Raw genomic sequence first — 22,671 nt, forward strand, 5'->3', positions numbered from 1 at the left:
ACTTTGCAAAAGCTTCAGAGTCAATTTTTAGTTTTGGTAACTAAATCACCAGCGTAACGTTGAACAAAAGAGATCATGTACTGCATTGCCATGCACTGCCGTCACTGGCCATAAGGGGGTTATCCCATTATACGTGATCCTTCAGCTGTGTAGGGGGCAAGCATTCAGATCTAACTGATGTTTTGCTGGATGACATGCTAATCTCATTATAGGACACGGGCAAGGTATTCTGCATAATTTAAAAAATACCATTGCTTATAATCTCTTGGAGTTTCCAAGCGGAAATCTTTCCCAGTTTTGTTTCCTTCCATTGTTTGCACCCTGGTTTATTGTTATAGGGTTACTCATGACCGTTGAGTATTTAGCACTGATGCTTAAATTATTGATTGCGTGGAAGCATGTTACAACAGTTATTTTTCATGGAGTTTACCCTGTGTACTAATAAAACATGCAGCAAGTAAACAATCAGCAGTAAAGAGATACTTGAGATTTGCATTTATTTTCATTCCTGGCTGTGCGATGCTGTCTCCTTCTGAAGAAGCCTTAAAATTGGATTGTCTTGAACAGAAAGTTAATTGCATCGGTGGTTTCTTTCTTCAGAAATGTGACTGGAGGCAAAACTCTGGCCAGAGTGGTAATGACTTATCAAGAGCCTGTAGTAAACAACGGGAGAATCCCTTTCTTATAGTCATGGTGACAGTGGTGTAAAGAAGCAGGCTTGCTGAACGCAGTGCGCACTGTCTGCTGAATAACGGGCACCATGTTAAGCACATACTGTTGATTTCTGCAGGTCTCCAGAATATTAATTATTCAGCAGCAGTAACCCTCCTTTGGAAGATCTCTTGGAGACAGGCCTTTTTTGTGCCAGCTGGGGAAGGATGCGTGTCAGTTCTGATCGCGTTGTGTCTGATTGCTGCAAACGGCCTTGTGCAGTGTGCTCTTGGGGCCTGATCCAGCACTCACTGAAGTCAAAGAGAGTCTCCGTTCGCTTTAATGGGCTCTGGATGAGGACCTTTTCAGAGCAAACAAGAGCGTGCTGCGTATCAGCAGGGCTACAACTGCCTCCATTCCCACGGTTGGGTAGTACTGCAGCACAAAAGGGGAGGTAAATATAGGTCGGAAAAATTTTTTGATTAGGCAGGCTGCGGAAGCAATGCCTAGTGTAAGGGAATACGGGGGTCATTCCAGCTCGGGTTCCCCCGTCCCTTGCATAGGTGCTGAGTGGATGCATGATAGGTCAAGTGGGGAGAATGCCTTTGAGAATCCAGGACTTCACGCTAAAGCGCTGAGCTGAACCCCAAACTGGGGAGTTTTCAATGATTTTCCTGCTTATGATAATTTTTCCCTCCGCTTTCTTATTAGAATAATTAGCCCTGCAGGAAAAGACCTTGCTGACAGCAGTAGTTGTTTTCTGTGTAGCTAGTCCACCAGATTTCAGACATGTCACTGCAATGCCATTTGGCAAAAGTGCCATAAAGGTTGTTCAGTTTAGGCTTCTCACTTTAGAAAATCAGACAACATATTTACGAGCCCAACTATGGCTTTAGAAGGCTAATTTTAGGCACTTGCCTTTCTATTCTGTTCTGTATAGGTTATTAGACTGTCTTCATCACTGTAGTATCTGAGCATCTGAGCTTTGAGGATCTTGACCCCAATTTGTAATGCACTAAGCAATCAGCAGCTCCCATTGCAATACTTCACTGGGAGATGTTGGGTACACAGCACCTTAATAATCAGTCACCTATTTAGAATTTAGGACCCTCATTTTTCTGTCATTACCACTCTGTAATAGTTGCAAGAGGTGTTTCAGTGCAATAAATATTCTTGTGGCACCTTATAGACTAACAGACGTTTTGCAGCATGAGCTTTCGTGGGTGAATACCCACTTCTTCGGATGCTTGCATCCAAAGAAGTGGGTATTCACCCACGAAAGCTCATGCTGCAAAACGTCTGTTAGTCTATAAGGTGCCACAGGATTCTTTGCTGCTTCTACAGAACCAGACTAACACGGCTACCCCTCTGATACATAAATATTCTTGTAAGACCCAGGTCCCTAAGCCTCTGTCCTATTTGCTTGCAAGGAAAGGGGAGAGAGTACACAACTGCATAGGGATTGGCAGGTGTTTGAGGCTCAAGATAAAAAACTACTGCTAGAGAGATTTCCACAGGAATGTGAGTTTGATCTGGATCCCATTCAAGTCCATGGGAAAACTCCCATTAATTTTAATATATGTTAGTGTACAATCAGAGATGGTTGCAGAGAAGTGTATTGATTTCCATCCCATGAAAGGATTTGATTCTGTGGCATTCTGAGATAGATTTATTTAGATTGCATGATCTTCAAGACAGGGGCAGTCAATCTCTATGGCCCTGATCATGCAAATACTTATGCATGTGCTTAACTTTATATGCTTGGGTAGTCGCACTGAAGTCAATAGGACTATTCTTGTGTAAAATGAAAATGTACATAAGTATTTGAGTTTGTTCAATACCTAACACAGTGGCCCCCAGTCCTGACAGGGGCCTCTGTGCATTTTAATAAATAAATAAGTAATAAGTAATAATAATAAATTAATACATAAGTAGCATCTTTATTGGTGTTTGACTTATTTTCTTAACACAGCCAATCACATACTTTTTCTCTTTTAAACTACTTTCTACTTTTACTGACAGTCCAATTGATCTTAACTTCATATCCATGCCTTCACTTTTCCTTCTGATTGTTTAAGCCCCCAGTAGATTCCAGCAATTGACCTGGTGATCCATTTTCACAAGTTGAGTTCTTTCTTTAGTTTCTCCCTACTGACTTTGTATATTCACATAATCAGTTTCTATTATACTTTTTGGCCAGCTTTTGAGGAGAAAGAGGGTCATGGGTTTTTGGCCCTTAACTTCCGAGTAGAATATTAAATATAATCCTTATGATGATAGCAGTTCTGCTTGTGGCTCAGGCTGTGTCAGTGTGTCACCGAAAGCTCTTTTTCTCAGGAGCTGGAACACACTTGTGAACATTTGCTGTAGACTGAATTGACATTTGATGGCCAACAGCTGGGAACACTTTTTTTTCTTCTTTTTGCAAGTTGACTTTAAAAGAATCGTTTAACTTTTGCAAAGTTATGAATTTACAGAACAGACTCTGTGCTAAGTCATATTCCACCACCGATTGACTTCAGTGTGGATGCATGGATATGAGTAACTCAGAGCAGAAATTTGCACTAAAAGATTAAGACACATTTTTTTCCCACCAGTATAGTTGAAAAACAGGTTTGAGTTGCAAAATAAAATTTGGCATCGAATTACTCTGTGACATGATCCAGTCACATTTGGTAGTTAGAAACCAACAATGTTGTAACCGGAGGTATTTAGCTTTGAAAAGTTTATTTTGCACATACACAGTAACTACTTTTCATAAGGACTTTTAACACACATATTTGCAGGGTAGACCAGAATAGCTCAGAGGAAGTTAATCCAGTCTGTTGGGTAAACAGCATGTACTTTAAAATTTTTCTATATATACACACATATATAAAACCTTCAACAGGCGTATTTACTATACCTGATAAATTCTAGTCACTTCATTAATGCCATGACGGCATGTGAAGTCAATAACATCCCTTCTGAAAACTCTCTATATGGGCTGTGTATTTATTCTGTTTGGCCCATAGTTCATAAATATGCATTTGGATCACCCATGTATCTAAAGGCCTATTTACAGAAATACTCCATAACGTTGCTGTAATGTATATTACTCCCAGGGTGTACTGTATGTACCTGGATCTCAGAAAGTCCCCCACCAAAAACCACCCTCAAATCCGTCCCTAGTGGTTGACTGCTCCTCTGCCCCCCCCCCCTCCTTAACTGTCCTTCTTTATCTGCATTCACTCCCCTTTCACCTGGGGTCTCCCCCTGCCTTCCCTCCTTTCATGCTCCTGACACTACCTTGTAATGTTGTTTTTCTACTGAGCTAGAGGCAGACTAACACAGACTTGCTGAACACATGGTTTCCACGTGTTCTCCTCATCTCTCCTAATGTTTGTTCTATAACAATGTCTCCCCATTCTCACCCTGGTCATGTAACATTTCTCTTTTTGCCTCCTATTTCCTCCTCTCTCTCTCCTTGAACTGATCGTTTAATGATAGTATGTGCACTCCTTCCCTTTTGTTAAATGTTTCTATGGGACTAGTTCAGGAGTGTTATTTTTTCATTGTTATAAGAAATTCAGGGCAAAAAACTATATTAATATACACTAAGATTGTGGATTTTATATGGCTGGAGTTTAACCACATAATATTGAAGCACACACATGACTGTGCATGAAAAGTCTTGCATCCAGGAAAACACTTAAAGCACATGCTTAAATGCTTTTCTTGCAGCTTTTCTCATAGCACACGCTTTGCTGAATCAGGGCCTAATTTCTGAGAATCTGGTTTTATGGTCCTGTTTCATCAAGATATCAGACTTTAAGCAAGTGAATAGTCTCATTGCCTCAGACTGTCCAGGGTTTGAAAAAAACCCAACCAACTTGCCATTGTCACAGTTCTGCATCCAAGAAGAAACTGTTTCACATTCATGTCGATGTGCAGATTATCTTGGCAAATTAAAAATAAATGAAGACGCATTAAGGTTAAAATTAAAATGTTCTTGCAAATTCAATGCAATGTCTGTGACCCTGTCAGTTTGTGAGATGTAGGCAAATAAAATAGTCAGGAGATGCCTGGCTGAGCATGTCTGATCACAAGTGCCTTTGATTAATATGCTCCATCCACTGATTGATCAAGTACCACAGACAGTGATGCAGAAGAAAATGCATCAGGCCCTGAGGACTGTCCGACTAAAGAAAGAAAGGGGCGAGCTGTTCTCATCTCAGTTTGAAGACAATGGGTAATATTTCAAGTATCTAAGTGACTTAGGAGGTGATGTCCCATTTTCAAAAGTGACTTAGTCACTTAGGGCCAGATCCTCAAAGGTATTTAGGCTCCTAATTTCCACTGTAATCTGAATAAAGACGGAGGAGGGCCTATGTCCCAATGGTGATGCACCCATATAACTGAGAGCAGAAATGAGTCCATAGTCTTAGCTTAAGAATTCATTGTACTTCCTGGATTCATGTGATTATGAGACAATCTCAGCTTTATTTAAGAAAAATTAAATTTCTAGCCCTTATGGTTATGGAGGAAAGCTTGAAAATGAGACCTGAGTGCACCCTAGAGGCTCAGAAGCCAGAAGACAAAATGAACCCAAAATGTATTTGAAAAAAACCCCAAACTCCTGATTTTTTATCCTATCTCATGATTTGGGGGGGGCCTGACTCATGATTTTTGAATGCTGGGGCTTGGCAACACTGCAGTAAGTCGTAAATGCACTGTAGATAACTGCACCATGAGTTCATTATTCGTTTTACTTTTGTTTTTAAAAGAGTCTGTCCAAGGTTTTAGATGCTTATACAAAATATTAAACATATGCAAAGTAAGAATAACAGTTACACTGGGAGCAAGAAGACACATTAGAGACTATGTTCCAAATGGAACAGCCCACTGATCAGAAAAATAATATGTAGGATTACTGCCAGAAAAATCATTGATACAATCCAGCCCAGTGCACAGCAGTGATAGAATAGGCAATCTAGGTACAAGGTTATATTAGCAGTGGTCTAGAATACAACACTAAAGAGATTATACTATTGCTGTATAACGCATATGTTAGGCCTCCATTCAAAAGTGGTGAAGAGATTCCATTCTGTAATCTATTTTATCTTATCTAAAGTATCAGCATTTCTAATTCATTTATTACCTTGTTATCCAGGAATGACAGGAATGATATTAGTGCCTTGGTAGAAACATAGTGTAGAGACACAGAAATGAGACCTGAGGTTCATAATCTAAATGACAAGTTAAAAGTCTGGGACCATGACCCTGCAAAGTGTTCCACATGGCAAATCCTTGTGGAGTCCCACTGAGTTCCACCAGACTCAGCAGTGATAAGGGGTTGCCTGCACAGATTGGTTGCTGGGATCACAGACTTGCACTTATCTTCATTAAAAATAAGAGACCGTGAGATGATGTAGCTAATGTGCCGGTTGTTGAGTGGTTTCAAATGGCTTAATAATATTCCTGCCATTTAGAAAAAAATCACATTGAAAAAAGCAAAAAAAAAAAAAAAAGTGCTTTCGCGGTGTTACTAATAATATCTCTGATTATTCAAATTGCCATAATATTAATGAGATGTTTTCCCCCCCCATTCATACTGTTTCTGCACTGTCTGGATTTCACTCAGTTTGGGGATTGGAAATGGGCTATAGTCAGTTTTACTTTTATTTCTAGTCAATTTCACTTTCTGGTTCTCTGCAGACGTGTGGGTGAAACAACCCTGACATTTTCAAAAAAAATAATAATCCCAAACCTGTTTTCACTTATGTTAATGGTTGTTAAATCATGAAAGCCTTCCCATTGACTCCTTTTACAAAGCATAGATATTGAGCCCAAAGGACTTGATGTTATCCCTTAAGCAGAAGTTTATAAAATTATTAAAATACTGAGAGATGCACAATATTTATATTTCTGAAGCGTTCAAAAACTAGAGTGTGACAGGATGCTGGACTTTGGGTGCGTGTGCGCATCCCAGAGCACCTGTTCTGGCCTTTTAAAACTGGGAACTGTAGTCTTTGAGCACATGATTAGGAATAAACGTGACCTACAGCCAGATACAGGGTTTGTTGCCTGTTAGGCAGGGGCAGGAATGTTGTCGCCGGAGGTATCTTCTGCCTTCCCATTTTACAGGCAAGGTCTCTGTCACTGAGGCCACATCTACTCTGTGGACCTTACAGTGGCATAGCTGTACCGCTTCAGCTGCGCTGTTGTAAGGTCTCCCGTGTAGCTGCTCTATGCCAGTGGGAGAGAGCTCTCCTGCCGGCATAATTAAACCATGCCCAATGAGCAGCGGTAGCTATGTTAGCGGGAGGGCGTCTCCCCGACCGACATAGCACTGTCCACACTGGCATTTTTGTAAGCGAAACTTGTGTCGGTCGGGGTGTGAGTGTGTGTGTTTTTTCACACCCCCGATCAACAAAAGTTTTGCCAACAAAAGTACAAGTGTAGACAAAGCCTAAGTCGTTTATACTTTGAGCCTTTTGCAGCTTCTGTTTATTTAATAAAGCACACCCTGAGGAAAGGGACCTGGAACTAAACTTGGGCGTTTAGGTTTGATTGGACTGCCCTGGCTGGTGAATCCACCCTTCAATTTATCTAAAGCTGATAATCTAACAGTAAATAGTGGTAAATACTAGCACCCACAGAGTGAGAGGGGCAGAAGATAGAAATACATAAAAGTGAAAAATGGGGCCAAGATCTTCAGTTAATGGGAACTGAGCATCTACTTCCCCAAGGCACCTTTGAAAATGTGAGCTTCCATTTTGTTTCTGGAGTGGGAAGAGATGGCACCGTAAAAGCAGGAAGGTGGGATTAAGAACTCCAAATTTATTTCCCTATCCTGGGTTAAATTGTTCCTCGTCCTGTGTAGCAATGCTGGAAGAATGGTAAGGAGCTCTTCCCCCGGTGCAATCACGGAGTGGGCAGGCACCACCAGCCTCCTCGCACTGGAGTGTGCAAGGGTGCCTGAAATACTGACCATTTCCAGCAGGGCTGTTTCTGGGTAAGCAGTGGATGCGGATGCAGGGTCTGATTAGCCTCTCCCCAGATTTACACATGTGTAACCCCAATTGACGGTTGATTTACATCAGTGTGAGAGGAGAATCACATTCTACCTGTGCCTATGGGAAGAAGGCTGAAATTCCATCTCCGGTTAATAAACCATTTGATCTTTGCTCCCTCCTGGGTTATGATGTCACTGGAATCCCTCGGTGGAATTACATCCTTATTACATCCAACTTGGTGAATGTTATCCCTTATAAGGTAACTCAAAACACAGTTGCTGTGATTGTGTTGGAGGCTGCTAGAGTCAGTGGGAGTTTCATCATGGCGTTAAATGGGAGCTGGATCACGCCCTAAGTATCTAAATGAAATTTTGTTTTGAATCCTGAAACTGTCTGTATATGATACGAGGAAAGAATTTTCTTTCAGGAGTCAGACTTTTACTTTGCTATTATTACTCAGGCCTGAAGTCAGCACTGAACTACTGTGTAATATATATATATATATATATATATATATACACACACTGAAACCCCCCCAACTCTGCCGCTCTTCCTCATGTTCATTTTACCTTAGTATGCAAGTACTTGAAAGGCAACAGGGATCAAATCACAAGCCCCTGCAGCTTGAGCTAAAGAGACAACTTTTTAGAGAGAGTCATATCCTCTGGGGCTCAGGCACAAAGGAGCCTGCATGACACATACTGGCCAGTGGGCTCCATTTGTAGTAAGGGTGACAGAATCTGACTCACATGGGTGACTTGATCCCTCTGGTGATTAATAACGGGGTAAGGGGGATTCTGTCTTTCACTTGAGGTTGCTAGTTAGAATCTAACATAAGGTCCCGGCCACGGGTTATTAGCATCTGACAGCTGTGCCTACGTGAAATATAATGGTGGTCTCCCTTCAATTCTTTCTGGACAAATGTCTGTATTAAAAAAAGACCAGCACTGCTGCTGGTACTGACTGGCATCCTTCCTGGCAGTGTGGTTTAGGGAGTGAGCAGTGAGGGCAGGTGGTGGGTAGACGTGCCTCCTGGCTATTGAATTGTCCCTCCAGGTTGGGGTTGCAGTACATTGGTTGGGCCGTGTGGAAGCTTGGATGGCTGCTGCCCAGCCTGCACTTATGTTGGAGCTAATGTGAGGGGCTGAATCTCAGAGCTTTGATTTTTAACACCGTTCACCAGCACTATGTTAACTTATTTGAGGCATTTTTAACGTGCATAAGACATGGGTGTCGGGTCAGTCCTGTGATGTGTGTGAATGGTTTGGTGGGAGTACTAGAGGATGAAGCAGGTGGGGATGTGATCCGAATTTGGGGCTTGTCATTATGTTAGAGTAACAGGGCTTTTTTAAAATGCGCCTCAAAGTGGGTGTCACTGTGATTTTGCTAATTCATAGAACACTGTTTTCATTTGTGTGTAATTTATTTATTCTCAGCTCCTTTTGTCAGCCTTAACCCAGCAGATATTGGGCCTAGCATATGGGCACTGCAAAGGCGGCTTGAAGTGGGTAGAAAACAACTTTACATCGACTTTAAGGCCGCATTACAGTGCTGGAATGGCGTCAAGCAGCTTTAATGGGAATGAGAATTAGGTCCATTGTTTGAGAAAACCAGACCTGATTCTCACTAAGACCCCTTTAACACTGCTCTGCTACGTGTAATTTACACCCACTCCAAGGCCTCCTCTGGTCCCAGAACAGTGTAAATAAGAATCAGACCCACCAAGTTTAACACCAAATTGGAGACAGAGTTTGAACTTGTAACAATGAAGCCATTTTTCAAACACAATGAAAGAAGTGGGACAGTTTTGTGAAGCATGAAATACGCCCCTTTTGCACAGGGAGATGACTCCAAAGGGGCCCAGTGGAATTTTACCAAACTTACCCCCAAAAAAATTCATTTGGGGGTCTGAGAAACTTCAGCCTGGTGGGCCTGATTCTCATGTACAATAAGAGTGCTTTACTCAGCTTTAGGGGTGTAATGCACCCTTCATATGGGTGTCAGTGTAATTTCCTACTTTAAGGCCCCTTTGCATGGCCAGAGAGATGCAAAGTGGTCTTAGTGTAAGACTAAGAGCCCAAAGGTACTTTTTTCTGGAAAAGTGTTTACCTGATTATAGTGGTTTAGAAAAAACGATGGGGCTGATTCTCGTTTACACTAATGGCTTGTCTATTCTAGAAAGTTGAGCTGCTTTAACTGTGCCAGGATAGTGAAACTAGCAAACCCCTCCTAGACCACACTCGCAGTGTAAAAGTGCTTATCCTGGTATAAGTGCACGCACTTCAGGGTTTATACTGGTCTGGCTATATCTGCAAAAAATCACTCCCTAAACCACATAGCTAAAATGGTATAACATTGTTAATGTGGACCAGAGCTAAGGCCCTTTGGTACTGCTCTAACAGTGTAAAGGGGTCTTGAAGTGAGGGCATGTCTACACTATAAACTTAAGTCGACATACAGCCACCTCAGTAATTACTGCGTTTTTTCATGTCCACACTACCTTCCTTCTGCTGGTGGAGTGTGTCCTCACCGGAAGTGCTTGCACAGACTTACGAAGGCTCCTGGATCCCCGCTCCAAGCCAGACTGTTGCCCGAGCTCCCAGCTCCAAGCCCAGGCAGCAGCTGGGCTTAGAGCTGGGCGCCCGGACAGTAGCCCAGCTTGAAGCGGGGAACATGGAGCCGAGAGCATGGGTGGCAGCAGGGCTCCCAGTGGGGAGCAGGGAGCCCGGGTGGCAGCCAGGCTACAGCCGGAGGCCCACAGCAAAGCTGTGAGCCAGGCAGGAGACTACCTGCCTTTCTTGTCAATGTCACAGCTCCAGTACAGAGCTGTGACATTAACCAGAAGGACAGCAAACAGTCAGGCCATGCCTGCACCAGACAGCTTACGGCAGCACAGCTGTACCAATGCAGTAGTGATGATGTAAAATCTCCCGTGTCGCTGCTCTATGCCGATGGATAATTAAACTACCGCAAATGAGCGGCGGTAGCTCTGTGGGCGGGAGACGCTCTCCCATTGACAGCGCTGTCCACACCGGTGCTTGTGTATGCATAACTCATGTTGCTCAGGATCGGGTTTTTTCACCCCACCTCCGAGCGACGTAAGTGATACCGACAGATGCGCTAGTGTAGACGTAGCCTTAGTAACGCAGTGTCTGCACGGACACTGCGTCGCCCTAACTACACCGACCTAAGCCCTACACCTCTCGGGGAGGTGGAGTTATTATGCTGGTGTAGTAAGGCACTGACATCGGCGGGAGCAAGGCTGTAGTGTAGCCATAAGCTGCCTTACGTCGCCCTAACTCTGTAGTGTAGACAGGCCTGAATGTAAAGGGAATCCAGCAGTATAAAGGAGCTATAGTGGAAATGAGATTTGGGGCCCTATAGGTCTTATTTGCCATGGCCTTGCAGCTTGTGTAGTCATTTGCACCTGTGCAAAGTGGATGTAAAATGCGACCAGTGGCGTTTTAACCCCACTTTGCACAGGTGCAAATTACCATGTCAGGTGCAAGGCAGTGGCAAGCCAGGCTCTTTGGTTCTGCTTAAGCTCTCACACCTGTGTACATCAGGAGTAGTAGTACTGAAATCAGGCGGTCAGGGGCAGGTATCAGTTGCACTGTGAAGGTCTGGAGTAAATCCGCTGAAGTCAGAATCTGGCCCAGTGGAGCCACATGTGGGTAAGTGAGAGAAGAATCAGGCTTTCAGATGCCATAGACTGTAGCAGGGTTCTGGAGAGATAAGTAAATCACTCAGGCTTGAGGAACACAGTTATGCATAAAAAAAACACACAAAAAAAACACAGGAGTACTTGTGGCACCTTAAAGACTAACAAATTTATTGTAGCATGAGCTTTCGTGAGCTAAAGTTCACATCCGAAGAAGTGAACTTTAGCTCATGAAAGCTCATGCTACAATAAATTTGTTAGTCTTTAAGGTGCCACAAGTACTCCTGTTTTTTTTTTTTTTTTTTTTTTTTTTTTTTTTTTGCGGATACAGACTAACACGGCTGCTACTCTGAAACAGTTATGCATACATTTTTTCGGCAGTTATACACCGGGCATACAGCACCGGTCTTGTCTTTTTAAGAAAAAGTACATCTAAAAATGTTCAGCATTTCTATGCCTGTTCCTTCCTTTGATCTCTTTTAAAGCTGGGAGCAAAGGGTAACTTGCTCTCAGACTCGCTCTCCTTTCATGGATGATAATTAGTACAGGTCCAGGAGCTGGGTGCAATGATATCCTTCTCTGTGCTACAAGGGGAGACGCAGAATGGACTGGAGTGATTGTTTGCTGTGTTGATCACTGTGATGTTGCCATGGCAAAGCTGGAGACTTCAGGGGAGTTTGTGTTTTGTTGGGCAGCAAGCCAAGCTGCTTTGACTTATTACAACTGTGTGAGTGAGCGAGCCCTGCAGAACTATATCCCTGTGTAGCAATTCAAAGGAGGAGGGGGAAAGCACAGGATTGCTCTAATGAGGGAGCAAGAAAGAGTGCACTTTGCCAAGTCTGCCTTTCAATCAATATGGGAGATGCAAACAAAAAATCTGTTATCTTCTTTGGAAAACTGTTCTACTTACTCGTAAGTACTGGATTCTGAGCAGTAAAAACAATAAGATCTCAAGTAATCCCCCCCTAGAAGCCAACAGAACTGTTTAATTGCCTGTATCTGCACAGAAAGGAGCTCTTAAAGTTCCGCCGAGCCTGAGTCCATTAAAGCCTTTGATCTATTCCAGAAACAAAAGTGGAAAGAGACTAGACTGTTTTTGTTATCTCAGCTGAATGAAGTGCAAAAAGTAAATAAGAAGGGTAAATAGTGCAATGTAAATGAATGTTCTGATCCTGCAAAGTAGTCCCATTACTCACGGTGTGTAAAGTTAATAATTCTTAGTTCTGATCTGATGCTTTTTCATCAGCACATCTCAAAGTGCTTTACAAAGGAGGTCAGTATCATTATCCCCTTTTTACATAAGGGGAAACTGAGGCAAAAAGCAGCAAAGTGATTTTCTCAAGGTCACCCAGCACATCAGTGGAACAGAACCTAAGACTCCAGAGTGCCAGGGCAGTGGATTATCTACTTAGATCACTGCCTCCTAAGTTAAGTGTCTGTATAAGTCTCTGCAGGATCTGGGCCTAGGTTTTAAAAAAAATCTATCCAAGAATTATTCACACAGCATTTTTTTAAATACAAGACTTTTATGCTGACTGCATTCCTTTTATGTGAACTGCTGCGCCCTGTTTTCATGTAGGTGTGTGGGTATTTTGTGAGTGCATCTTGGGGCGCTGAAGAGCCATTTGCTCCAGTTAAATACTGCTTTTTTTGTTTTGTTTTGTTCTAAACAGTGCTGAAAAAGATGCACCTAGGAATTATATTTTAAAATGCACATCTCAGGGGTTGATGATTTAAATGTACTAATAAAATTGGGGTATTAACTTGCAAAAGTCCATTTTTCTAAAACAAATTCTGATCTAAGCTTTTGAAGGAAACCATTTCTGAGTGAGTTTTGTTTAGAATTTGGTATAAGAATATAGGATGAAAATCTGGTTCTATTGACGTCAATAGCAAAACTCCCATTAACTTCAATCAAGCCAGGATTTCACTCCTAGGGTGAGTCCTGCAAACCCTTTTGTCATGATGTGACCGAACCTATGAGGACCACTGGCTTCGGTGGAGCCATGGTGATTATCTATCTGACCCATGGTTTTCACTGAGAAGTTTGGGTCCAGGCGCTGCAGACACTGACGGCAATGATGAAACCTTCTGCTGACTTATTGGGAGCTGGACAAGGTCCTAAAACTGTGTGCTTTGCTGTACTTAGCAAGATATATTTGGCGTAGTTAAAAAACAAGTTTCTAAATATTTCAGTGTCTGAGTTCTCCAAAGTATACAGTTGTTGAAATGTAGGGGAGGAGGGAGAAATCAAAGATAGAGAAACCTTGAAGTGGATAAAAAAAACATAAACCCACAGACCCTCAGCTGATGTAAATGTCATGTCTCTATTGACTTCAGTGGAACTATGACTATTTATGCAAGCTGAGGATCTGCCCCAAAGAATCTGTGACTTTTGCTTTAAAGTTGATGAGCTGTTGTAACTGTTTTTATATCTTCCTTATTCCCCTTTTCTTTTAATATCAGCTGTTTTGTGGTGGTAACATTTTGGAACGCAAATTCAAGTCCACAAATTCAAGCTAGAGTTGGAGTCGCTGCCCATTCAGGGACTCTCCAACTTTAATGAGAACTTCAGTATTTGTAATCATACCTCTCAGACTGCCAAGTCTGGGATGCAGTCTGTGACAAAGAGCAAAAATGAGGGTCATAAGAAACGTGTTCACTCAGGAACTGAAACTGCCCTGTGAGTCATTCTTCTAGGGTAAATCACCCTTTCTATAACCTCAGTTTCCTGAGTCTTTATTTCTCATGTAGATGGACCAAATTGGTGACACGCCACTGAGTTCAGTGGAGATGCTCTCATTTATACCAGCAGAAAATTTGGCCTGATAATGTTCAACAATAGACACCAGATATGTATGGAATGTAGATAACTTTGGGATTAAAGTGAATGATGTTCCTTGAAAGGAGGGGGATGTTTTTACTAGCTGATAGGCCAAATAGACTACTGGCATTAGGGGGCACAACTCCACCATTGGCTTCCAAAGAGAATGTTGCTACTCAGTACAGACTAAAACCATCCAAATACACAGCTTTTAAATCAAAGGCACTAACCTCCAAATCAACCCAGGTGTTGTCAGTGCACGTTCTCCTGGGTAGTGCTTGCACATCTCATTCTTCATAACCTTCATGTTTCCTTCCCTAGAACTTTTCCTTCTTCATCTTCCTTCCATTACGTTGGTCTGCCAAGAGTTCTGCAGGAAGAACTGGTATAGACAGTAAGAGCAGCTTTCTGTAGTAACACAGACTGTGGAGTCAGAGATAGTCAGGACGTCAGCTTCCAAGCTCTCCTGGCCTGTTTTTCTTCCCCCTGGGAAAATGGTCCTAGCAGATACAGAGCAGCTAGTGGATCACGTCCAGCCAAGGAAAGAAACAACATCAGGGCAAACTGCAATGGTTTATATGGCTTCCCAGCCCCAAATGATGGTCTCAGAGGCTTACATATTCTTCTACAAGCATCAGGGAATGAAATCCAACAGACCTGTGTTAGGAGTCTGCACTCCATGCTCCCTCCTTCCCTGACTCTGTGGAAACTCACATTGGGCTTGTCTACCCTAGAACAATGGGCTGGGATTGAATTGGGGAATTAACTAACCACAACCTTTTCCCTAGTGTAGACTCATTGTGATGCCTTTTGCCTTGATTGAGTAGGTCAGGGTGTGTAATGGCTCCCTCAAAACACACTTTGGCCTGCCCAGTCGAGGTAGAAGTTATTGTAATGTCGCCACGCTAGGAGAAAGGTCATGGTTTGGTGGAGGTTAGTTAACATACCCAACCTGGCCTTGATTCTTTTTGCTAGAGTTGACGTTACCCATTGTGGTAGACTGGGCTGTGTGGATCAAGCAGTGGGCATGTAGGCTCTCTGCCGGACCACAAGGCTCAACAGGGAGCATGCTAAACTGCTAACCTTAGTTGCTGTAAGCACTGTGAAATCCTACTTCATTTCTGCACTCCATGAAGAGGGCGGGAGGTTACCCTGAACCCAGGCAGAGTATCCAGTGACAGTCTGCACCATAGCAGCAGTACTGCAGCTTCCGTTCTCCTAGACGTCTCTAGAAGCTGCAGAGTTTGGAGGCCATATCCCCCGCTGCTCAACGGCATCTTAACCCCCCCCCCCACTCCCTAAGACGAGAAACCAAAGGAACCTCTGTAAAGTGGACCTTGTGGAGTCCCCTAGGTCCTCTGGTGCCCCTCTGTATTATACCCCCAGAGGTAGGATTTTGTCCTAGCTGTTTAGCTACACATGTAGACCAGCATGCCTTGGGGCCAGATGCAACACCCAGTGAAGTCAATGCAGAGACCCACACTCCCATTAAATTCAATGGACAAGCGATCAGGCCCCTCTTACCTTATACTGTCTTAATACAGCTCCCAGTTTAGGAAAGCATTTAAGTTTCATTGACTCCAGTGGGATCTAAAAAATGTGCTTAAAGCCACGCATGTGCTTCCTGAATAGTGGTGCTTTGCCGAATCAGGGCAACAGGGCTTCGCTCAACTGAGTGTTTGTTGTTGCTGTTTTTTTCTTAAATCAAAGAAGAGATTTAAAACAACAACAAGCTCTGTGGAAACAGCATGAAAATAATTATATTACACTGGGCAGATTACAATCTGAGTGAATCTTCAGTAGTTCATAACTCCATCCATATGTGTTTCAAGGGCCCCGCAGTAGTTCCAACTTGTTACAGCTAATAAATCCATTTATTGCCGGGGTTGTTTGTTTCAGCCACCAAGCAGAAAGTTCACTTGCAGGTGCAGAAGGCCTGTGTATAGAAGCAGAATTCAGATTTACAGCTGTTGTGATTTATCCCAGTCTCTATTGCAACAAATAATTTTGTTAGGGGAAGAGAAATCTGCTGTTGGCTGACCAAGACACACAGTCAGGAATGTGAAATGTGGCTTTGTTTGTTTAAAAGAGAACATCGCCTCAGATGTTGCATTGGGTTGTTTTATAAAGATTTAGAAAAAATCAGTCATAAATTGAATGCTGGTTTAAGCTACACACAATGTCTTGTTTTCCATCATCAAAGAAGTTATTTACTATCTTCTTTCTCTTTAATCGTAAGTGTGGATCAAGCACAGGGTTGTAAAATTTCAGCAATATCCCTCTAAGGCCAGTTATTACTTCCGTCTGTGATCTTGTTTGATTTTCTAAAAATGAGTCAGTTACTTTCTTTAAAGCCTTGTAACAGCTTGGTGCATGTAAGCTGCACTCTTAGCTTCACAGGCTAAGCAAGTCTGCACAATAGAAGACTTCCTTACAGCCTGAGTCTGCCAAGTCTGCGCTCAGTGCTGCATGGAGGAGTCATGTTACTGTTCAGCAAGGTCATACAGGCCTAAAATAATCCCTGATGTTTATCCTTCCCAGAGGGTAGTAAGTACTCCGCAAACACCGGCACAAGAAAACCCATTAAGAAAAAGAAAGACGTTTCAGAATAAAACATCGCTGGTAGCTTTTGACGTCAGCGATCAATAGAAAAGCCTGGGGAGCACCCATTATTAGTTTGTGATCTCAGAAATCATCTGAATTGAGTTGCTTTGCTAGGGCAGGGAGGCCACTTGATCATCTCTGTATTGCCAGGTTGTCCCCAAAGATTGCTGGGTATATTTTTAATAATGCTGCACCTTGAGTTTGTACAGGAAAGGAAAAGCATGGTGAGGTGTTGCTATTCTTAGGCTTCCCCCCATGTATAGGGAGAGCTGGCTGACAGGCTAGTTCAACTGATATCTTAGAGGCTAGATAGCTGCCCCCAACACGGCAGTATCTGAGCACCTCACGATGGGTAATGGGTTTGTCCTCACCACACCCCTGGGAAGTGCCACCAGCACACAGTAGCTTGCCCAGGCTCACATAAGAAACCTGTGGCCAACCAGGAAATTGATCTGTTGCCTCCTATTCCCAAAGCCAGTCAATTCCACTTGGTAGGTATGTCGTTTTGCTGCTGACCCAGCCCTGTAGTGCACCGGGAAGAGCTTGTGGAGGAGAAGGAATCGATAGGAGAAAATGGCTCGCTGGGGAGTGCGAGATATGTCCCTAATGCTCCTCCTTCAGCGGGGAGACTTGGCAGGCAGAAACTTAACTCACACGGGTTCTTTATTTTCCCAAGACTTTGCTCGCTATTTAGGGCGCGATAGCTCTGACTTTAGCCAGCCGTCGTACTGGCAGATGCTATGTAAGCTTTCCACCCAGCTCTGCAATCCTGACCTGCAACAATCCAGCTACTCCAGCCCGGGGTCTGTCTTGAGCAGAGATTGCTCTCTGTGCCAAATTGCGTGGTGGTTTTCTGATGTGAACAGATGGGACTAGAGGGCAGGCTACATCTGCTCACAGAATTCTTCCGCCTTCGCAGTTGTTTTGAATGGGTGAGAGTTCTTGGGGGATTATTGATTTGGGCTCAGATGCTCCTTTGCTGTAAGGCTCGTTGTGCTGGCGAGGGAACCCGCACTGCAAATCACAGCATCAGGCTGAGGAGGAAAAGACTTGTTAGTTCATCCAGCCCTTCTCCTTCCCCGTGAAGGATTGAACCCTGCAGGACCTTTGCTTGTGCTTCATTTAATGTAGCTTAAAAGTTCCAACCGCAGGAACTTCCCCTGAACCCCTGTTCCACAGCCTAATACAGCTCTCCGGCAGCACATGTTTCCTGATATTCAGCCTAGCTCTCTCCTCTCTTCATTGCATGCGTGATGCCGGGTTATACCCGCCTGCAGCAGCCTAAGGGCCAGGTTTTTAAAAAGGGCCCAGCACCCAAAATCGGGGCTGGATCTTCGAAAGAGCTCAGCTCCTGTTTGTTGTGGCACCTCAGGCGTGCCCAGATGGGGAGCAGGGGAGTGCTGAGAAACGCTGGAAAATAAGTTGCTTTCCTGCTTGCTTTTTGCACCCTTCAATATTTGCAGCTCGTTATCAGGCAGGCCCTCTCTCCCCAGTTGTTTCAGAGCCAAACTATGCAGAGTTTTCCTCATAAATCAATCCCTCCTGCCCCTGGGCTGAGGCCTCTGTTGTGCCAAGAGGAAGTTGGGAGGGGGTGGAGGGAAGGTGGATCTCAGCCACTTTTCCACTCCCCTAATCCTGGGCCGGACAGGGACACAGAAGCAGCCCCCAGCATCATTTAAAACCACCTCAGGGCTGCTCTGAGTGATGCTGCCTGCAGTCTGAGGGGCTGAGGATCTGGTGGAGTGCTATGTATTCTGCCCCAGCATGTTCCCTATAGGGAAGGGGGCCGAACGGGTGGTGTAGAACTGGCTACGCTGGCCTTGTGCCACCTATGGAGGCCTGTGTCCTTATTCTCCTTTAGGGCAGCCAGAACCGGTGCCAAGGATTGAGCCACCAGGGGTTTTTTGTTGTGCCTCTCAAAAGTCTCTTTGGTTCATCAGCATCTGTCTGGTCCAAAAGTTCCTAGCTCAGGCCACCCTATTCTAGGTGCGATCACACAGTATCGATACAGCCAGGGACTCATGCCTCCTAGCTCCATGACAGGGTGCCTTTGGAGGATGTGTTCCAGAACCAAGTCACATTGCAAACTCATGGTTAATTTGTGGCTCGCTATCACCCCTAGATCTCTGTCAGCATTAGCCCTTCCCAGGTTTTCCCATCTCAATGAGTGAATGTGTGTCAGGTGGTTATTCCCCATATGTAGCAGCATGTATTTTTCCATGTTGCATCTCAGGCTGTTATGGTTTCTGCCCATGTTTCTGCCCTCGCTAGGTCCCTTTGCATCCGTCCTCGTTGTTTGCTGTTTGTCTGTCTTAACGTTGATACGTGCATCACCCCCCCCATGACTTGCTACACTGCCATCTAGTAGCCATTGATTATGCTCTTCCAGCCAGTGTTCAGTCCATCTGATAGTGTCCCTAGCCAAGCAAATCTGATTTCACTTCTCATTTAAGATTTTGTCCACTAATAATTTTGTAATTCTAACAAACGAACAAAAAAACCTATCAGGTTTGTCTGGCAAAACTCATTGTTTTAAACCCATGCTGCCTCTTATTCCTGGCTCCATTACCCTCTATCTGCTTCCGTATTTTTCTTCCTTAATATTAGCTCCATTATGTTACTCTGGAGAGTGACTGGAATTAAGAGATTATAATTACCAGGACCGCTCTTCAAGTCTTATTTAGAAATTGGTCCTAGCGCTGCTTTTCTTGAATCTTTGGCTTGGGTTTGGTTTACCTTGATGTTTAAGGATTGTCAGTCGGGTAGTAAGTCCGTTACCTAATTCCTTTAATACCTTATGATGATGGTGTGCAGCAAGGCAAGAAGCACTGGGATCTCGGGGGTTAATCAAGGACTGAGAGCAATAGACCCCTTCATTCTAATCATGGCGTGGAGATGGTCTCTCTGCATGGGCTTGGTCAAATCCTCTGAAATGGGAGGATTAATACTTATTGTCATGGGGACAATTTGAAAAGTCCTATTCATGTGCTAAAAATCCACCAGAACTCACATAAATAGGACTTGATTAGCCCACTAGTGTTGGAACTATTTGGCTAACACTCCCTTGCAAAACTGTGTACTGTGTTGGCAACTATGCACAGCCCCAAGCATCTGGATTTTGCTTCTCTTTAAGCATGAACTTGGTACTAGAAAGACCTGAGGTTCACTGTTTAGCTTAAATGAGTCAGTTAAGCTGCTGTACCTCTCTAAGAATCATCTCATTAACCCTCCTCCAGATTTTCAGGCTGTGCCCTGTGCATGCAGTGTGCTCATTAGCGCAGGCTGCATATGCTGTGAATAACTTTTACATACCCACCCAAAACTACCTCCACTAACTCTGGTTACTCATTTCAGTAGATAGCTACTGCCACACAACAAAATACCCAGGGCAGGAAGGAAGGGAGAGGGGGGTCAAAATGTCCCTGCCTTTTTAATGGGAGCAAAATTATACACATTCGTCACGCAGCTACAATCAAACTCTAGCTGGCTCTAGTCAACTCTTGTTAAATGCTGGCTGGAGACGTCGGTTTTTACTGCTGTTCTCAAGCTTCCAAGAAAGGAAATGTGACTTTGCTAAATTAAATTTCATTCACAGTGCTGTTTTCTTCTGCATACCTGCCGTGGCAGTTTTGTTTCTGAGATGGATAGTTGGCAGATATATTTTAGACTGTGAATCAGTTATTGTGAGTTCATGCATGTTAAAAATTAATGTGCAATTTGTGTTTATGGCTTTTAAAGCTTTTGGTATGGCTTGTGAAGTATACTTCCTCAGTGGTGCCATCGTTTGCAATTTTTATCATAAGTCTCATGATAGTGTTTTTTTCTTCAATCCCTAGCTCCTGGAGTCATGTGATTATGAGAGACTCTCAATTTCCAATACGTTTTAGCCCTTGTGGTTGGTGAAGAGCAGTTGAAAGCATGAATCTTGAAAGCACGAAATCCAGAAGGCAAATATAAAGAACCTGACATGTAGCACCTTCCATGTTTAGGGCATCACTGGGCTCTTACGTTCTCCGGTGAAGAGCAGCTTCTAGTTGCCTTGCTGTTCTGCAACTTGCTCCCTTCCTGGTGACTTTGCATTTTAGGGGCTCTGTATCTTGGTTTATACCAGCAGAATAGATGTACAGTTCAAAGCAGTGTGAATGGAGTATGCTTTGGAGAGCATGGGGTATAGTGTGCGTGTTGTGACTAACAAGAGGTGCCCATGAGGATATTTTGGTGTTTGGGTTGTCTTCTTTGTAGACAGCACAGGAGTATGTGGTATCTTTCAGATAAATAAAGGGCACATTCCCTCCCCGAAAGAGCTCACCATCTGCACTGGCCCTGGTTTAGAAAGAGACAGCCATGGGCAATAGGCTTTCAATTATAATTGGACCCATTTTCAGCAGTATTATCTCCTCGGTGTGGGAAGAAATAATGTGAGTCTCAATCCGAATTTCCTCTGAGTTTTTTCTTCCCTCTAGTACATGTAGAATGGTCCCTTAAATCCTCAGAGGCTAATGCTATCCACACAGGAGCCGTGTGCCTCCTCATTGATTCCCAGTACAGTTCCTCTATGCTGACTCCTTTGTCCAGTTCCTCAGAATCCCCATCAGGGTGTCAGAGAAGCAGCGTAACAAAGTGATTACAGTGTGTGCATTCTCTTGGTCAGGGAATGCCTATGAAGTTGAATTTGGGGTGATGGGGGGTATAGAAAGGGGCCATTTCTCTCAGCCCCTGCTTGATGCAACTGCCAAAGCCCAATCCTGTGATGCAACCTCAGCAGGGCATTCTGTGCAGCAAGCTTCTGCTCCTTCCATCCACCCTACAGCCCAGATATGCCTGCTCTGGGTTCCCTGGGCTTCCAGAAGTGGGGAGAAAGTTCGGCGCATTTAAGGGGTAATAGGAGAAAAACAAACAAACAAAACCAAAAACTCTCCTTGAAGTTCGGCTTTAGAAAGTAAAGACCCTGCATTTCAGAAATCTCCAGGTAAATGAGTAGCTGTCCTGAGAGACAAGTAGCAGGACTTTATTGCTCCTTGGCTGCCATCTCACAAGTGCTTCTTCAGATCCAATGTGAAATCAGCAAGCCATCCTGCAGCCTTTAGATTAGCCTCCTAGCGTCTTGGATTGATCCTGCCAGGTGCTGGGTGTCAGTGGGAGAGGAGGGCATTGAGTGCCTTCCAAGAAGCGGTCTTCAATGCAGGTCTTGGGTGCTCTTCTGCCTTCTTTTGTCCGTGTCTGTTAACAGCCCCTGGGCAGTGGGGCTAAGACTTTGGCTTCAGCCCCGAGCCCCAGCAAGTCTAACGCCAGCCCTGTCTAATGCCAGTCCCGACCCACAGTTTGAGAACTGCTGGTACAGACCATCTGCAAGGTGTGGGTCTAATCCTCTGAGTTTCTGAGCACTTCCTGGACAGTGCTGGGCCTCTGAACTCTACATGGGAACTGAGGACAAGTCTACGCTTAAAACGCTGCATTGGCGCAGTTGCACAATGCAGCTGCACCGCTGTAGCACTTTAATGAAGACACTCTATGCCGATGGGAGAGAGAGCTCTCCCATTAGGTTAGTTGATCCACCTCCTTGAGAGGCTGTTGCTATGTCAACAGGAGAAGCTCTCCCACCAACATAGCACTGTCGACATGGGATGTTAGGTTGGTGTAACTATGTCGCTCAGGGGTGTGGAATTTTCACACCCCTGAGTGACATAGTTATTCCAATATAGGTCTGTAACGTAGGCCAGACCTGAGGGTATGTCTACACTTAAAATGCTTCGGTGGCACAGCTGCAACGCTGGGGCTAGGGCCGGCTCCAGGCACCAGCTCAGCAAGCAGGTGCTTGAGGCGGCCAAAGGAAAGGGGCAGCAAGTCGGGCTCTTCGGCGGCTATTCGGTGGCGGGTCCCTTGGTCCCTCTCAGAGGGAGGGACCTGCTGCCGAATTGCCGAAGAAGAAGAAA

At 44.1% G+C, this 22,671-nt stretch overlaps 1 protein-coding gene and 1 long non-coding RNA gene across 3 annotated transcripts in view; both read left to right on the top strand.

The window, feature by feature from the left end:
* Window positions 1–22,671, top strand: part of MAML2 (mastermind like transcriptional coactivator 2) — a 282,219-nt gene that overhangs the window by 14,654 nt on the left and 244,894 nt on the right. The gene's annotated exons all lie outside the window — the stretch shown is intronic.
* LOC123371715 overlaps window positions 11,271–22,671 on the top strand; it is a 29,817-nt gene continuing 18,416 nt past the window's right edge. Inside the window, exon 1 of the long non-coding RNA XR_006579919.1 lies at window positions 11,271–11,323. This is a non-coding gene — a long non-coding RNA (uncharacterized LOC123371715). The remainder of the gene's footprint in view (window positions 11,324–22,671) is intronic.

This window comes from Mauremys mutica, chromosome 1 (assembly GCF_020497125.1).
Source record: "Mauremys mutica isolate MM-2020 ecotype Southern chromosome 1, ASM2049712v1, whole genome shotgun sequence".
Taxonomy (NCBI): Eukaryota; Metazoa; Chordata; order Testudines; family Geoemydidae; genus Mauremys; species Mauremys mutica.